Here is a 16,815-nt window from a genome sequence, read left to right on the forward strand (position 1 = left end):
TTAAAATGTCATTTTACGTTTAATAAATGCTCACCTTCCTTCTGGCTTTTCCTGTTGATCTGGAAACATTTAGCTAGCAGTCTAAATCTCCAAATCCAGATCACTTCAGATCCTTTTTTAATTGCATTAATTGGTTCCTTTTAATTATAATTTAAACTCTCTTCTTCCCTTTTTTTTTTTTCTCTTAAGAGAAAGTTTTTCATCCCCAAAGCTGCAGAAACAGGTTAGAAGCTATGAATCTCAGCGAATGACAACCCATAAAGCAAGTATTTAAGAAATAATCTGATTTTTAAAGCAATCTCTTAGTATTCCTCACATTTAGGATTTCTAGATGCATGAGACTGGCAGTAGGACCTCCAGGTAAGAGTGTTAAGGAGTTTAAAAACAGTGTTACTTTCTCGCCCCATGCTCTAATTCTGCCACATTTAATTTGAAATTATTTTGAAAGATCAGTATGCATAGCTAGCAATACCCTAGACTTAATCTGCTAAAGCATCAGTGGCACCAACTGGCACTACCTCAGACTCATGTTTTCAATTGTTGTAACTTGTACACCCACAGAAACGAAATAGTTATATCTCTTTATGAGAAACGGGGTGGGGGGTGGGGGGTGGAGAAAATCACTTTTGTACTCATCCGTTTTCAGGTTTTATCTAAGCTTCACTCTAATTTAGTTTCATACACTGAGTATGCCAAGGCCAGTTTTGGGAAGCTACAAGATATGCTCAGCAATGGCAGTAATGAGTTTAACTCATTAAAATACCCATGAGTTAAGACTTGCCTTTCTGGAGTAAGTCAGAAAGGATGGGATACAGCTCATGTAAATTGAACAGTCTAAAATGTGGGTGTCTGGGTTAATCTTGTCAAATGAGGAAAGACAGGCACTTCTAGAAAGAAATTTCATTTTATTCCAAGACAGCTACTTCAGAGAAATGGAACAGACTGCCCTCCAGGCCATGCCTCTCTCTTCAAGGACAGAAATCTAGCCAATGAGGATCAGCAGCTTTTACACAGCTAATGTGATTCTTATCCACAAAACTGTTGCAGTGTCAGTTGATTAGCACTTGTGCTTTAAACTCACGCTTATCTGGCCTGACAGGGTAAAGGAAGATGAAAAGGAAATGGTACTTTATCTAACAAGACGAGGGTGAAAGTAGCTACAAGCTATAGCTGAGCCTAATAATTCTTTGCTAATCTGACCATTTTGTACAACTGGCCAGGTCTGAGTCAAGTGAAGTAACGGTGGCAGTGAAGAGGAGGCCGAGAGAAGTGCTTGGGTTGCACTTATTCCTGCACATCTGCAGTTCAGTGCAAGCCTGTGTCTGGGATTTGGCCAAGAGGTGGCAGGTCCCTGCTGGTGGTCAAAGCTCCCCAGGTTCTGCTGCATCTGACAGTCAAAGCAGAGGCCAGATGGGTCCTTGAAGACCCCTCAGGCCCCCCGAGTCACAGTCTCAGCTGCCCTGGGAGCAACAGGCTTCAGTTTTGCGTTGGGTCAGTGGGACAGTGCGTGCCCTGCAGCAGTTTGAAAATATATTTCCTGGGACAGAGCCCTGCATTGCATCCAGCCAGAGCCTGCTGAAGAGAAAGAAGCTGGGGAGGGGGAGATGACGAGCAAAGACTTCGAAATCAGAAAATCTGATTTTCCTGAAGCTGACCTGGCATATTTACAACAACAGAGGAGCACTGCAGGTGCTTGGAACAGGGGTCGGGTTGGCCATCCCTCCTGCTGCTTCTCTTCCCTTCCCTGGGACAGCTGTTGTTTTCTCCTGCCTTGTCCTGGCAGGAGCAGGAGGATGTTTGTGGTGCCAGCTGTTGCTGTTAGGGAAGGGACAGCATAGCTCACCTCGAAAGAGGGGAGCTGCTGCAGTGAAGGAGGATCTTGCTGCATGTGGAAGTAAAGGTTTCATGCTTATGAAGGTGCATGCCTTTTTGTGGGGGAGGAAGGTGGTATCAGTCAAGGCTTCTTCATGTGTGATGAAGAAACTAGACCTACCAAACAAACAGTTAAATAGAAATGCATTCAGTGTAGCTCCATGAGCTGCAATTACTGATATGCTAGCCTTAATTTTTATCCTGTTTGCTCAAATCCTTTCTCCTTTATAAGTTTTGGTACTCCGTACTGCTTCCTCATTAGGGAATGCAAACTAACTGTGTCATTAAATTGCTAATTTAGAAAACACATTTCATTTTTCCCCATTGTTACCAAAAACAATAGATGGAGCTGAAACCTACAGGAAGTATCCCTTATCATTCCCAGCCACAGGCTCATTAAAGACTCAGCCTCTCACATTTGCAGCTATGTTTCGAGAATCAGAAATTACAAACAGGTCACCGCATATTAATAACAGCTGAGGCTGCACCTCATGTGTGTGTGTGGAGTTGACAAGGAAGGTGAATAATATCCCCTAGAGCTGATGTGGAGCAGGAGGAACCTGCAGGATAGGAAATCCAGTACAAATTAGTTCATGCTGTGGGAACTGGGGAAACACAAAATATTTTGGTCTTCTGGAGGCTTACATGTGCTCAGAGACTTGAAAATATACCTGCCATCTAGCTGTCGGTTTTAAGTTCAAAATCAAAATCCTTGAATTTCCCACCAAGGCCTTAAATCTGAAGTTAGAGATACTTCAACATTAGATGGGGAAAAGAAATCAAACCCAGGGAAACATTTGCTTCAGGTCCTAGCAGGGGCCTTTCCTTTTCACGAAGCCATAGTGCCGGATACATAGGAAACAAAAAATTCCTAGAATATTTTTTTTTTAAAAATTTTCCCTTTTCTCATTTGGCTCCTAACTGCTTCTTACAAGTTTGTTCTGTGCTGAATTTGTTAGTGAGGACCAAGGAAAATGCTGCTACAGATGCTTTTGGACTGAATTGTCACTTTCAGTCAGCCAAACAGGCTTGTTTGCCACTGGAACCAGCTTCCCCAAAGTAGTCTAGGTCATATAGGAGAAGCAGCAGCCCATAGCTGTCCAGAAGTTGGCCGCCTCAACTGGGATAGTTATTGCTGCTTTCAGTGTCTCCATTAGAGCTACAAAAATATGCTGGAGCCTTCCTCCAAAAGTCTTCAGATTCATTTGCTTACTCATGGGTGTATTTTACTGCAGCTATAGTAAATGCTCCCACACTTGCCACCAGTCAAGGAGCTGCAAGCCCCACTCAGCAACCAGGATCCTTGTCTTCAGTGAAGGGGGAAGGGAGTTTAAGCTGGCATTTGGCTGCTGCCGTCATGCCTACAATACTTGTCTGTGACAGCCTACAGACTGCAGGAGGATTTCTGTGCCCATCAAGTAAGTGAGGACACCTGTGTTCCTTGCTTCAAGAGCTTGGCATCATGGCAGAAGTCCCCAGGAGGCACCCGTCTGCTTTCATGCTGGCCTGAGACTCACTTCACACCTCATTAACTTTCCAGCAGCAGGAGCCATGGCAGGTGCAAAATTAGATTTTCTGAGGTGGTGAGTGGGTCCTCTTGGGAGGAGGGACAAAAATTTGAAATCCCATATAATGCATAGGGAGGAAACCCATGGAGGGAGGGTGGAACTTTCACTGAATTCATGAAAGAAAGGTGTGTTTCAGCCTCCAAATTCCTCCCACCCCTCTCCTCTAGCTGTTGTCGTGGCAGGCTGTGGGGTGGGGAGCAGCAAGCAGTGATGCCCCCACCTTCATGGGGGTGACAGGAATCAATGAGGCTGAAAATGAGCAGCTGGGTGGGATAAAAGCAGATGTTGTCTTTATGCTGATTGCTCACCTCTAGCATAAAGCAAGGTAGATGCTGCAAAGGTATTCCTAGCAGCTGTGTTACCAAGTGCTTCCCCACCAGCACATTAACTGGAAGACCCCAGAACAGGCTGGTGCTGGGGCTGCATGTTTCCCCCCTGCCACCACACATTTTGCAAGCTGCAAATGCTCTGATCACAGGTAGGAGAGAGGGAGAAAAGGTGCCTTGCAGTACTGCCTGCATCACTGGTGCCTGGTGATGTAAACCAGGACCCATGAAGTGCATCCCTTCCTGTATAAACCACCAGGTTTTTACCCCCATTTTGGGCAATATGTCTAACCCACCCCCACCCCCCACCCCCCCCAAAAAAAAAAAAAAGCATAGGTTTAAATCCCACTAAATTTAAGAAATCTAAACATGTAGCACACCTTCTAACCAGAATCCTGTTGGCAAGAACTGGATTAAATCTGGGGTGACAAGAGAAGATGGGACTGGGAGAATAGAGAGGAATAGTAGTTGGGTGGGGATAAAAATGTACACTAATGGAAATATTTATTTGGTGGAACAGCTATTCAGAGTACCTAAGAGAACATTCTTTCCTGATGCATTATGTACGAATGCCTAAATTGTTATTGCAGCTGGGAAACATGGTAAACACTGCAGAAAGTAACTTAAAAAAAAATGTATTTAGAGATGAAAATGCATAGTATTTACTGAGAAGAAAATAAAGACCTTAAAAGGTTTCTAACATGTAAGGGAACTTGCTGCTTAAATATATATAATATATAAATATAAAAAGAAATCAAATGGGTTTATTCTTTGCCCATTGGCCTTCTTTCATAAAAAAGGTCTTCTATTCTTATCTAGAAGAGTAATTTCAGAAGAGAGCACCAAATCCATCCTACCACTGTGGCAGCACTAGCTAACAGAACAGGGGAGATGCCCAAGAGCGAAGGCTGCACGCTGCCCTGCCAGCCCTCTGCTTCCCTGTCAGCCCAGGCCCCTAGCAGGTCTCCGGTAGCTGCTGGATGCCTTGGGCTCCCTCTGTGGAATTCCCCCTTCACCTGACCAGCAGCGCTTCGATGTATATATAGCACGAGAGCCTACGTTGCCTGCTGTCTCCAGGAAACAGCCGGCTCCTTGGCCCTGCTGTCGGTCACCCTGCGGCTGTTGCCTCCTGCAGGAAGAGGCAACGCTCCAGTTCGGGCCACATGCGGCAGCCTGAGGCGCTGCCCAGGACCTGGTCACTTAACGCAGCAAACATCTGAGATGTTCAAGGCTGCTCCTCTGGCGCGCGTCTTCTTCAACTCTTTATTTCCACTCAGGAAGATTCACCGCGCTTGTCAGCGCAGGAATGGCAGACAGCAGCTCACTTTGATGTGTTTGTTGCCCAGAACTATGTTTTCCTTAAGAAGCGCTGCTTACCTTAGAGACGCTGCTTTGGCTCCAGGTCTTTTTGTGCTTTCTCCACCCTCAGTAGCAATGGTATCACAATTAATCAAAAACTTCTTACTGAAAACTTCTTACTTCCCCTCATATACACTTTGGGGAAACCAAAAAGCACACTAGTACTTTCAAGTTTGTTTTGTTTAAGACTTTTATGATGTGCTATGTGCTTGATACAGTGATAACAGTAATCCAGTTAGCCTGTATTGCCAAACTGAAGAGTTTGTTTGGGGTTATATAAGCTTTCGCTGGCATTAAACAGTCTCCGCTTTGATCCCGTTGCTTATTATTGCGCTGCAAAGAGTTTCCACAAAGGCACAAATGAAGATCTGCAGATGCATTCCTGGGACATGCAATGGAAATGAAGATACGCTAAGAACTTCCTGAGAGAAGAATTGCAGAACTGAAAAGATATTTAATCTGGAATAGATACACATTACAGTTTTATCTGGGACCTGAAAAGACTGCTATTTTAGAGCTCAGGTTGCAAAAACCACAGAGGAGTGCATGCTGTTCTCTGCGAGAACATGATTGCAACTTCTTTGGGAGACAATTATTGGCACTAAATACAGCTCAGTGTGAATAGCAAGAAAGGAACTGATCTTCCTTGGCATCAGAATACTCCAGTATACGAATGCCTCTGAATTAGAAATCCAAGGTATACATTAATGCAGGGGCTGGACTATGTTTCTTGGGCTTAAAAAAATTCTTCTAAAGCTTCTTTCCCATTCGTTAAAGGAAATGACTGAAGACAATACAATAAACATTCAGTCACGCAGCAAAGAAATATCTGGACTGAGAGCAAACTCATTGTTGCCTGGGTCAAGGGTAAGTACAGATGAGTTGACAGAGCCTTCAGTTAAAAACTGAATGGCAAAAAGACCAACAGATTATCTTTAATCTGCCTACGTAAATTTTGCTTCCTCTTTGCAATCAGTATTTGCATTGTTGATACATTCAGTGTTAACACGTTGTATGTACATTTTCTAATGGTGTCAGTGCTTTTATTAGCTGTTTATGGGCATGGCCCATCATGTTACATAGCCCCTAGTATCTGAAGTATATGGCAAAGCATAACATAGCAGAAAATCAACCTGGTGCTTTGCATCTCTCCTCCTTCCAGGCACTGGCCTTACAGCCTCACCTGCTGCCCAAAGTTTGGCCCTAGGTCTGTGTCCACTCAGCTGCACCCCGTGGGAGCCTGAGTCGTGCCGCTGATGGAGTGGTGCAGGCATCCAAGCCAGCAGGTTTGCATGTGAGGCCGCTGGTCTTCTGGAAAGCTGCAGCTGAGAGGACACCTGCTGCAGCAAGTGCTCTGGGTGGCTTTTCTCCCCGGCTGCCCGGGCACTCCTATAAAGGCTTCCTGAGCCATCTTGCTTCCTTCTTTGCTTCTTTCACCTCCCCACTGCCCTTGGTACTCACTGCACATCCAGAGGTGCTGCACCCCTTGCACTCCTTCTTAGCTGGCTCCCTGCACCCCCTGAGCATCCCAAGAGCCATGCATGGACTGGATTCTTCCCTGAGTCACCCTGATGTACCTACCATGCCCTGAGTGGGGGTGTTTTGCATGCACAGCTTTGCAAGCAAAACAAACGGGGATCTAAGGAGCAAAGCTCATCCTCACCCCATGAGGACGGCAGTCAGTGTGAAATCATTCCAGGAGCTGCATTGGTTTTACTCGCACCTTGGCAGAACTGGGAACGCAATTTGACCCTCACTCTGATGGTCAGCAGGAATGATTACAGGATTGAAAGTACTCGCTGATGCTTGTATCATAGGAGTAGGATCCACATTTCTGATCTGAGCTGCAATATGGAACCCTTTGGAAATATGTACCACCTAACTTATCTCTTACGCCATTTCCTTTCTGCAAGAAATAACAGTAAATTTTTTTAATTATTATTTTGCTAAAAGGCTTTCTTAGCAAATGTGTGGCTAGAAAAACCAAAAGCTTTTCTGGGTGTAACTGCCGTACAATTAATAATTAATGAGCACTTAGATAATCTGCCTTTTTTCCCCCCTTTTTTCTTAAAAAGTAGGGGAAAAGCAGATTTCTGTTGAGACACAGATGACACCTTTAAGCAACGGTGCATGATAAATTAAGAAACTGGGTGGAGTGCTTCCTTCCTGTAATCCGTTTGTAATCAGTGAGAAGTTAGAAATAAATAGGGCATCTTACATAATGTCTGAAAAACAACCTTTTTACAGTAACAAAAAAAAAAAAAGAAAACAAGAAAGAAAGATGCTCTCCCATCTCCCAGATGGGCCTAATCCTGAGTCCTCTTAAAGGCCTGGATGACAGTCCCCATCCCTCTGCAGGTGGAACTGCTGGTACTGGCCAGCTGATAACTTTATCACCTTTTGTTTTCCCTTCTTGTTCAGTAGGCAGGCTTGTTTCTTGCACACCTAGGGTTGGGGGTAGAAGTAAAGGTGTCTTCAAAGGATTTTTGCTGGCAGTAAAGACCTGACAGCACCTGCTTACCCAAACATGGGTGAACATATTTTCCCAGCAGCTGTGTGATGCAAGAAGGGGACAGAGGAAAAAAAGCCTGCAGGGAACCCACCCTCCTGTATGAAACAGCCACAGCCTCGTTTTTCAGCACCTGCTGCTCTAGAGCTGATGGCTGCTCCAAAACTTCTACTCAGCATATTCCAATTTGTCACGTCCTATCCCTGGAATAAAAAACAAAAAAAACCAAACCACTTTCCAAATAGGTGCAAAACAAAACTGAAACACTTTAGTTGTTAAAAACAAAAAGCAAAAACAAACCAAAAGCATTTAAAGAATATTATTTTTAACCACAGAAAAATGCTTTGCTTATGTAAGATGAGTGTATTGACTCTTGCAGGATCTGGCAATTTTCCTGCCTGTTTTGTCCAAGAGTTAGAGAGCATGGTTACAAGGAGCAAGGAAGCTGGGCAGCCTGAAGAAAAGCTTTTCCACTCATGCATCCTTCATTTGATGTTGGACTAGATGATCTTTAAAGGTCCCTTCCAACCCAAACCATTCTGTGATATATCCATGAGCTTGGTGAATCAGGGAACAGGCAGACAGGAAGCATTGGTTTCCTGACAGCCTGCCCACCAGTCACTCAAGTGTCTGGGTTGGCTGAGGTCTGGCAGAAAACAAGCCTTGCTTGTGGCTAAGGTAACCAAACAACCTTGATGACCACCAGCAGAAATTTTGCTGAAATCAATATGACAATAGTAACACAGTTTTTGACCAAAGCCTTGCCCCTACTGACTTCAGTTGGTCAGTCCCCAGGTGTTTTCAAAGCATGCTCCCAGAAATTGAGACCCAAGAATATGTCCACTTTGTGAAAACTTTGGTTGAAGTGATCTCACTAGCATCTCCTAGGAACTACAGGGCAGAGGACCAAGATAGAGTTCTGTTCCAGGGCAACACTCAGTTGCTTCAACCATGAGAGTGCAAAGGGATCACCAGACCACTGCCTTCTGCAGAACCATAGATACTTGTCTCTTGAGCAGACCCACGCTTTTGGAGGCCTTCGGAGAAACAGGTGTGTGGCCATGTCAGCAGAGACCATTGTGTCTGCCTAATCGTGTGTGGGCCCAGCTCAAGCAGGTGCCTGAAAATGGCAACAAGTGAGTGCATTTTCCTCCAGCCCAAGTTACCTGAGCTTCTGATCATTCTGCTTGTCTCTGTCTGAAAGGAAGTTCCCTCTGCAAAATGCAGTAACCTGATGGACTGAGGACTGGATCCTGCCTCCTCCCAACCCTTCTCCCACAGAAATACACTCGAGGTGCTCAGTCCTGAGTCTAGCCCTTAGGCCAAAATATATCTTTAACAGAGACAAATCACAAACAGAACTGGGCTTTATATGACTGGTGGAAAAATACCTCCAATAATTAGATACAAAGGAAGAAATTGTGATCCCTGCTTTATTTCTTTTTTCTTTTTTTTTTTCTATTTAATGGACCCTTTATACTGCCTGGGAAAATTAAGGGAGACCTACTTATGTGGGGATCACATTATGAAATAGAAATAATACCAAGGGGAAGTCACTTTTAAAGTCTAACTGAGTAGCGGGATTATCAAACTGAAATCTGTCTACTAGGGGTTTGTCAGACCAGCGATTAGTCAGCAAACACACGGTTTTCTAAATGGTTTCAAAAGCAGTTAATAGTTTTCTCAAAGATGAGTCAATTCAAGCTAAGGCTCTAGCCACGTTGTGCTGTGCAGGTGGTTTTATTCAGAGTGAGCTTGTGTACTGCTGCACCTCACTGCAGTCTGCAATGGAGGCAGTGACAGGGTGGTCAAAACCTTAAAAACCTTTCATACTGAGGATCGGGGATAAAAATTTCAAGAATTTTCAATGAATCAAGAAATGTGTGTTTTATTTTGAGCTGATGAAAATTTTATTTACAGCCCGAATACGTCTTTTCATTTGGGATTTTTTTTTTTTCAAAAATGTCAGTGCTAGTTTCACAGGGGTTCTGCGAGGAAGCAGCTACAGACCTGGAAACAGAGATCTGGTGCTTCACAAAGTGGGCTTTAGTTTCAGCTGCAGGAAACTGAGGCATCTCTTGGTTTTCAACCCAAGCATCACCTCCCACCCAGGAACAGTCACCAGTCACCAGTCTGCAGATTCATTCTGCACAGAGGGGAGTTCAATTATTATAAAACATGGAACAGGAAAGAAAATTCTGCATCTGGACTTGCACTTTGATGCACGTCACAGTGCATCTGATGAGCCTGGTTATTCCTGATTTGCAGGCCGTGCCCCCCACCTACTCCTACCTAAGGGTTCTTTTCCCCTTTCCCTGCTCCTCTGCTTCTCCCTCCCCCTTGCACATCATGGTGTATTCACTCCCCTCTGCCATCTGTCATCTCTCTCCCTCTCTCTTCCCAGATTTTTCTGCAACCCTTGCTTGCAACAAGTTCTCACTCACCTGTTCCTACTTTGCATCCACACAGCACAAGAACCCTTGCTCAGACTGCAAGAAAAACACATGCCAGGAGTCTTGTTTGGAGAATGTCTCCAGTTTTGCATAGAAACTAAGGTGCATGTGTGAGAGTGTTTGGAGGGGGAGGGGATGTTGAGAGTCTTAAAGTCCTGAGGCAGTTCGGTTCTGGGGTGTTACCAGGACACTCGCCTCAATGTAAAAAGTAGGAAGTTTCCCTGGATGTGATGGAACAGATCTATTTGGAGAGATCCTGACCCCAAACTGTGCTGCAGTCCAGTGACTGAAATGGTCCCCAAGGAAATGAAGGCCTATCTCAAGCAAAGCAAACACCCATATCATGTACTACTACCATTGCCACCAAATTAGGCAGCACTCATTCAGTATGCTGAAATGAAAATATAACAGTTTGAGAACATTGAAATGAATCTTTTTGGCTTTGAGGATTTCCCCTTCATTTTGTCATAGGCAAAAACAGGTCACACCTACTTGTGCAAGAAAAAACTGTTAGGTAGGTTTTATTTCTCACCATACCACCCATTCATGGGCCTAGGACATCTGGATACTGAATCTAACTTTAGAAGTAATCAGCCAAGATTGTCCACTTATTCCCTGGAGAGTTAAGAGGAATGTCTTCTTTCTGGAGAGCTCCACAGGTGGTTGCATGTTAGCACTGAAAAGGCCAATCAGTCATACCTGAGGTCTGAAGTTTCATCAGATGTGTAATGGCATCATAGCACAGCCAGATCAACAACATGGACAAAAATGAGTTTTGCCACCTGGACAATGAGCGCTGAAGTAATGTATTCTGTCTGTCCTTGTCACTGTTGGCATCACAACTCAGTTCTGAGCTCTGGAGGTGGGTGGGTGTTAGGGAGCTGGGAGATATCGAGTTGACTGTGACACAGGGATCTCCTCTTTCTTTTCACTGGTTGTCTGCCTTCCCTCCATCCCTCTGCAAAGCTCACCTTTGGGTGCAAAGCGGTGGGACACTTCATGCCATGGTGATCTTGCCTGCCTAGAATGGACGAAGTGCCTGAGCCCTGGAGACTTGCCGAAGACCTCCTGGTGCTGGATGACAGAGAAGCAGAATTCTCCCAGAATACTATTCTCCTTTCCTCCCCTTCTGCTATGCTACAGGATGGACACCACCAGCCCCTCTTTCCTCCCCTCCATTCCTCTTGCCCTTCTAACACAGTCCTGGGACTTGTTCTCTCAGACTCCCTCACTTCTACCACCTTCCCTCACTTCTCCAACCCTCCCAGCTCCTCCTTTCTGTACAGAGTTACCCTTCCATCTTCTCACTCCCAAAGCACAGGACTGCATTTTTGAGGTTGCCCACCCTCCAGCACCCTGTTCACGCTCCCATATCGCTGTGCTTACAGACACACCCCGCACACACCACCACCTGTGCAAGCTCTCTTTGCCTCCCAATGCACGTCAAGCCAAGATGAAGAACCCTTTAGGAAGGGTGCAGTGACAGCTTGCCTCTCTTGCTTGTTTTCGTGTCACAGCCAACATCATGCCATGCTCTCCAGTGGTTAGACCTTCTTCTGTTCATTGACCGCCAGGCTGGGTCTATCAGAGAGACCCAAAGCAGGTCCTGTATTTAGCCTGCAATTGTGCAGTACCCCAGACCCTCCTCAGCTGCAGAAGAGAAGCTAGTGTTTGCTTCTTGTGGGATTAACATTGCTGTTAATAAATAAGAACATTTAGCTTTAGTACAGCTCCTGAAGACCATTTATTTTTCCTCTATTTTTATGCAAGGGGTTGGTATAACCTGAGTCTAGGAAGCCCTCAGGGCCTTGTGCAAATCAGATCCCTGTCTGCATCTGCTTCCTCCGGGCACCAGGAGCCAGAGCCGCATTCAGGTTGCCCTCAAGGCTGGTGCAGATTCACCCTAGAGGAAGATCTCTGCACTGGAGATATATTGAGGAGCTTTCTCACACCACTTTAAAAAAAAAAAAAAAGGTCTAAAATATTACCAGAGTAGTCTAAAATGACACAAAAGTCATGTCTCTGTCTCCCAGGAAAACATAAAGTGCAGATTCTTACCAGCAAAAGCAGGAACCCAAATACTCATAGACTGCTTGAGATGGCTCCAAGGAGGACTTGCAAGATGAACTCCTGACCCTTCTGTGCTCGGTAAGCAGCTGACTATGGACTTCCAGAGGGCTAGAACTTCACCCAAAGGAAACCGATCTATAAAAATTCACAGCATTGCTCATAATCATTCTGAAAAACACGATTAGTCTTCAGAGTAATGCTTTCTCAGCACCTAATAAATTTCTGAGAAAATTTTAGTATAGCCAAATGAGTCCCATCAAATTGATTACCTTGTAGTAATAGTAGTAGGAGTAGGAGTAGTAGTAATTTAATTATTAAATATCTTTCTTTTCATTATGTTATGTTACAATATACCATAGTATATTGTACAGCAGCATTAATTGCTGCTTACACTCATTATATCAAATTTCATGGTTTTTTTACCAAAAGTAGATGCTGATTTTTTTGTTCTGAAAGTTCCTTTCCCCAGTTATAGAGGGAAAAGGTTCTTTAACAATGGCAGTGAATAAAAGTTGTAATATTTTAAATCTTTGTAGCCTTAAGGATCAAAAAGTGGAAAAAGCTCAATTTCTAACCTGCTATATTTGAACTGAAAGACTGTTGTTAAAAAAATAACAACCTAGGAAGCAAACCAAATCTCATGAGTTTTTAGGAGGTCTGATTCAATGTTTTTTGCATGCTTTGAGGTTGTGAGACTGAAACTTCTTCCTGTTTACCTGGAGGCTCATGGTGAGAAGCAAGTCTGGCAGCTGACAAGGACTGACAGTTGATTCGGTTTTTGTATATGAAAGTGAGACGAGTCAAGGCAAGACCTTGAGCCTCTGTCCTGCAACCACATTTAATGTAAAAGTCCCTGATGCTTCTGCATATGAAGCTATATGATAAATAGCCCGAGCTTGAGGAATGTCCCAAATGTTTTGATCTCTATTCAAAAAAAAGCAACAAACCACTCACTTACACCGAGGATCCTGAGTATCTCTGTTATTTTTGTGGTAGACTGTGAAAGGATGAACATCAAGTGCAGATCATACTCCTCAGTGTCTTACAGGAGCATGCCTCAGGAGTCATTATTACTGGAAATAATCCCTAGGAAGTAGATGGAAGGACTTCAATTCAAGAGAATAAGGATTTTATTTGTTGTTTTTATAAAATCTTGATTGCATAAAAAATTATACATATACAATGTATATAATATGTTTATATATACATATATAATATATACATATCTATTATATATAAAAGAACCCTTACTTGGCTGTTAAAACTCCCAGATAAAGAACCCTGCAAAGGTATGTTTCCCTCCATTGCCTGTATTCAAGAATGCCTTGAATGACTAGCTCTCTTGTAGATGTCTGTAGTGCAAACACCCAGAGCTAGGTGACACAACCCCACCCTTGGCTCAGATAACCCAAGCACGAGGTCTTTCCACAGGCTCAGAAGTTCTGCAGGCTGCAGGCTGAGGTGCCAGATCTGCTGTCATCCCAGGGAGGTAGGAGGCACCCCGTGGTGTCATGTTCCAGCCTGGAGGAACCTGAACCCTGCCCAGCACAGGTGCAGCAGTGCTCTCTGCACTAGGCAGGGTGGCTGTGAGCAGTGCTGGGAAGGACAGTCCTAGCCACCCTCAGGGCAGTTATCCAGAATACTAGCCCAGACAGTGGAAGACCCTTCCATCTGGGCAGGTTCAGGCTCCCTATTCCCACTTTCTGGGATAATTGCCTAAGCACATGGCTCAGATGTGTACCCTTCCCAGTCCTTTTGGTGAAGCTGGACCACTCTGCTGAGATGAATCCAAGATCTGAGTGATGACATCTTGTAAGTAGTAATAATCTAAGAAGAGACCTCCTGAAACCCACCATCCACCGAGAGCTGGACAATGCTGAGCCCTGGTCCTTGTTACTAAAATTGTTTATGTAGGTCATACAAAGCCTCTCCCATGGAAAAGTCTGTGGAGCACAGGCCTGCTTACTCATCAAGTCCTGCTTCGCAGGTTCAGCTTTGCTGATAAGAATGGACTAGATCCCTACCTCTTCTAACTTCTCTGGACCTTTGGCATGCATTATGCCCAAAACACAGATTTAGCCCTTCTCAAAGAGGAGACTAAATCCAAGCCATCATAGCTGGGTGCTTGAGCTATGAAACTGTTGTATGAAAGTGCATGTTGGTGACATTTCTCTCTTCCTCTACCAACATCCCAAATGCAGGGAGTGACACTTCCCTCCCCCATACAGTTTCTAAAATAAAGCACACACATGCCTAGGCGAAGAGACGTCAAGGCTGTGCAAAGAACATGGATGCACATATGTCCAGGGCTTGTTTTCTAAATCATAAAAAAAGAAGGGTGCAAAACACAGATCTGTTTTCAGTGTTACAGTCTGCATTGTTAGAAGTGTTTTCTTTCTCAGCCTGCTGTTTTGGAAGGGGGAATCCACTTTGGGGTGCCGATCCCCACTGCACCTGCACGCAGGTGACACCTGGGGTTCAGCATGGAGGTGCTTACTCTCCAAAGGCAGCCTGTGCTGCTGCCTGTGCTCTTGTGTGGAACTGACCTTTACTAGCTTTCAGGATAATGGTTTTATATAGTGCTCAGGCTCAGTAACGCCTTTCACTTTAACAGGTATGTTCAGCCAAGGGAAACAGGCTTTTAGGGGCAGAAGAGTCTTTATGTGCTGAGGACTTGACTCCTGATGTTCCAGCATATCTGACTTTCACCTAGAGAACCCCTGTCCATAAAAGTAATCATACACCATAAGTACCTCAAATGCCTGCCCGGACTGCAATGGATGATGTTCCTTTAAATAACATTTTTTGTTGTTGGTTTTTTTTTTTTTTTCCCTCTGTTGGGCACCACAACACTGAAGTCACGTTGAAAATGTTGCTCTAAGCCTCTTCTGAAAATGAGAGATGAGAGCTAGGTGCTCAAGCTATTACTTAGTCATTTCTACACTTCATCACATAAGCTTCACTCAACAGTAAAATGTACTTCGTCACAGTTATGCAGAAGACACTGCAAATTCTCTCTTCCATGGAGGTGATCAGAGTCATCCCCTCTGGCCACCTGCACATTCTCAGTGTGAAATGGAAATCAGGTGTAGGGCATGGCATTAGTTACCAAACTGGAGAGGAAGGGTAAGATGGATCTTTTTACAGTACTTGAAAAAGAGAAGACATTAGAAGTGAGGAAGGAGTTAATCGTTGCAAAATACGCGGTCATTTCCTGAGCCCTGTGGTTGGATGAGTACAAACTTTCAACTATTTCTAATTCTCCTCTGCCATTTAAGAGGCTTTCAAGGTGCACTGTACACCCCAGACCAGGTAAGGAGTACAGCTTTTCACTTCTTAATTGTTTATTCAGAATTGTGTTTCAGTGGAGTCAGACTCAGTCAAGACTGGTCTGTTCTCCCTCCTATTATTTACATCCGAAGGGAGAACAAAGTTCATTGCAATCCAAGAAGTACATGTGTGTCTTTGTGCCAGATGACTGAGCTGGAGAAATAAAGAACTGTATGGGTTAATAATAGAGCAATGATAATGAAGAAGTTATGTTACACATAGTCAGAAGTCAGAATTATTACAGCAAATACTGCAGTAAAAGAGAAAGAAAACTTACCGCCAGTTTTAAGGAGTTCACTCTGCACAAATCACTGTCAAAGTAAGGGGTACTCAGGTGTATGGTTTGCTTTAGTAAGGAGAGTAGTAAAAATCACACTGTGTCTTCAACGGTATTTTTAAAAGGAGGAAGAATGAGCTTCTACGTACTGGGGGAGAAAAACAAAATCAGATAATTTTGGACCAGTTTTATTTGTAAATCTGGACCTGATATCTATCTTTAGCTATTGCAGAGTCACGTATTGTAGTCATCCTGAGACTGTTCCTGAGGTTTGCAGCAACCAAACATACACACAGAAGTGACTGTGGAACCATATCATTAAATGATATAATTTCATCGGGGTCTTTTGATGCATAAAAACTGAACTCAGACAGGCAGGCACCAGAAGGAAGTCTCGTAACACAGTGCACTCTTGCATACTGCATTTGTTGTCTCTTAATAGACAGGGAGAGAGACTATTTGCGTGAAGGTTTTTTTAATAGTTCAGAAACAAGCATAAAATAGCCATCTGTAGGGCAGTTATTGTAATAACGTGCTGTCACCAGGTCACCCTACAGAAAGTGAAATTGTACATGTCGTGAGGATCCCTGGGTGAAGTCATAGACTGGGGATTCAGGTTTTTGGCATTTGCTTTTTTTAAAGTCTTTGCTTGTAATCAGTTTCAATGTTTGGACATTGGCTCCATGACTCTGCACAGTGTTTAGTATAAACACTTTCTGAATTTTATACATAGCGGTCAGGAGAATCTAGCTAGGGTTTTCAAAATTATTCATTTGATCAGACACGCAAGTCCCATCAATGTTTGGACTGCATTCCTAAATCACCTCCATGGTACTTGTGAGATCGCTACTACGGTAGCACTTGGATCTCTGTAATGAATTTCACCCTTAACAGACTCTATGAGCCACCAAAGTTTTGTCACTGTCATCTACAAATGGGGAACTTGGATGAATCCCAGTTAATGCCAGACTTGTGCCTTGGTTTTCGCAGGTCCCCAGTGCAGGTGGTCTGATCAAGAAGCCCAGGTCTTCCCTTGCAGACAGCTGTACGT

At 44.0% G+C, this 16,815-nt stretch overlaps 1 protein-coding gene across 1 annotated transcript in view; it reads left to right on the forward strand.

Moving 5' to 3' along the window:
- Positions 1-14,588: 14,588 nt before the first annotated feature.
- Positions 14,589-16,815, forward strand: part of P2RY8 (P2Y receptor family member 8) — a 34,768-nt gene continuing 32,541 nt past the window's right edge. Inside the window, exon 1 of the mRNA XM_064437672.1 lies at positions 14,589-15,469. The gene's annotated coding sequence lies outside the window, so the exon portion shown is untranslated. The remainder of the gene's footprint in view (positions 15,470-16,815) is intronic.

Source organism: Phalacrocorax carbo, chromosome 1 (genome assembly GCF_963921805.1).
Source record: "Phalacrocorax carbo chromosome 1, bPhaCar2.1, whole genome shotgun sequence".
NCBI classification, from domain to species: domain Eukaryota; kingdom Metazoa; phylum Chordata; class Aves; order Suliformes; family Phalacrocoracidae; genus Phalacrocorax; species Phalacrocorax carbo.